Genomic DNA, 2,266 nt, shown 5'->3' with positions numbered 1-2,266 from the left:
TTCTTGTTTTCAGTTTTATTAATTTCCTCCTTTTATTTTTAGAATTTCTAATTTGTCATTTAATTTAGGATTTTTAATTTGGTTTTTTCTCTAATTTTTTAAATTGCATGCTTAGTTCATTGATTTCCTCTTTCTCTATTTTCTTCATATGAGTATTTAAAGATATAATATATTCCTTAACAACTGCCTTGGCTCTATCTTATAAGTTTTGGTATGTTGTCTGATTATTGTCATTATTTTGGCTGAAATTATTTTTTCTCTCTATAATTTGGTGTTCTATCTACTAATTCTGGAAAAATGAGATTATTTAGTTTCCTATTAGTTTTTGGTCTATCTCTCCATGGCCCATTATTGAAAATGGTTTTTATTTCATTATGATGAATGAAGGAAGTATTCACTATTTTAAGTCTCTCTGGATGTGATTATAAGGTTTTTATTGCCCTAGTACTTGCCCAGTTTTTGTGTTAGTGTTATTTACTGCAGAAAAAAAAAATATATTCCTTTCTGTCCCTATTCACTTTTCTCGAAATGTCTATCAATTCTAGGTTTCCTAAAATTCTATTTACCTCCCCAAATTCCTTCTTGTTTATTTTATGGTTAGATTTAACTATATCTGAGAAAGGGATGTTGAGGTCTCCGACCAGTAGAATTTTGCTGTCTATGTCTTCCTTTAAATCCTTCAGCTCCTCCTCTAAGAATTTGGATGCTATACCACTTGGTCCATGCATATTTAGTATTGAAATTGCCTTATCTCTTTTAATGAGATCTATTTTTACAGCTGTTTTGTCTGAGATAAGGATTGCTTCCCCTGCCTTTTTCACTTCATCTGAAGCACAAAACATTTTCTTCCAACCTTTTGCATTTATTTTATATGTATCTCTCTGCTTCAAATAAGTTTCTTGTAAGCATATTGTATGATTCTGTTTTTTAATACACTCTGCTATTCACTTAGGTTTTAAGGGAGAGTTCATCCCATTCAAATACAAAGTTATAATTACTAAGTCTTTATTGCCCTCCATGCTATCTGCCCTCTGTTTGTAGTTTCTCCTTTTTTCACTTTATACAAATTTCCAAGTAAATTTTTTTCTGAATCCCACTTCCTACAGTGTGTTTGCCCTCTTATATACATTCCCCTCCCCATTCTTTTCCCTTTCCCTTTGTCCCTTCTTCTCTTCCTCCTGTTAGTTCCTTTTTCCTTCCCCCTCCCCTTTCTCCTTTTAGCATGTCTATATTTATCTTTCTTTGAGACAATATGATGAGAGTACGATTTAGTTGATTCTCACCACCTCCTTTATTCCCCTCTATTGAAATTGGTGCTTTGTACCTCTTCATGAAATGTGATTTACCCCATTCATGCTAGGTTTTGTCGATTGAAATTCTGGTAAGAGGCTTGATTCATATTACATCTTAGGAAAAGTCAGGACAGTTTAGAACAATGCCTGGCTTCTCTCTACCGTCTTGTCTGGAAGTGTGATCCAAACTTTCTGGAGAGCAATAGGGAATTATGCCCAAAGAGCAATAAAACTGTGCATCCCCTTTGATTCCAGCAATACCACTACTGGGTCTGGATCCTGAAGAGATCATGAAAAAGAATAAATACCCCACTAGTATAAAAATACTTATAGCAACTCTGTTTGTGGTGGCAAAGAATTGGAAATCGAGGGGATGTCCATCAATTGGGAAATGGCTGAACAAATTGTGTTATATTTATGATTTGGAACACTATTGTTCTATTAGAAACCAGGAGGGATGGGATTTCAGAGAGGCCTGGGAAGATTTGCATGATTTGATTCTGAGTAAGGTAAGCAGAACCAGAACATTGTACACCCTAACAGCAACATGGGGGTGATGATCAAACAATGGGCTTCCTTATTCCATTAGTGCAATAATCAAGAACAATTTTAGGGTATCTGTAATGGAGAATGCCAACTTTATTCAAAGAAAGAACTCTGTAACTTAAAGTAAGAGCAAAGATTATTACTTTTAATTTAAAAAAAAAGTTTTCTTATGTACTACATAATATTGCTATCTCTACTATTTTATTTCTTGTTCAAGGATATGTTTTATCCTCTCAATTCATCCAATTTTGATCAATACATAACATGGAAACAATGTAAAGCTTATCAGATTGCCTTCTATGGGGGGCAGGGGGAGAAGGAAGGGAGAATGGGGAATATTGTAAAATTCAAAACCTTACAGTTATGATAGGTAGAAAATATTATTGTATATAATTGGAAACCAAATAAAATATTTACTTATTTAAAAA

Source organism: Macrotis lagotis, chromosome 3 (genome assembly GCF_037893015.1).
Source record: "Macrotis lagotis isolate mMagLag1 chromosome 3, bilby.v1.9.chrom.fasta, whole genome shotgun sequence".
Classification (NCBI taxonomy): Eukaryota; Metazoa; Chordata; class Mammalia; order Peramelemorphia; family Peramelidae; genus Macrotis; species Macrotis lagotis.
This window is presented reverse-complemented; position numbering follows the sequence as displayed.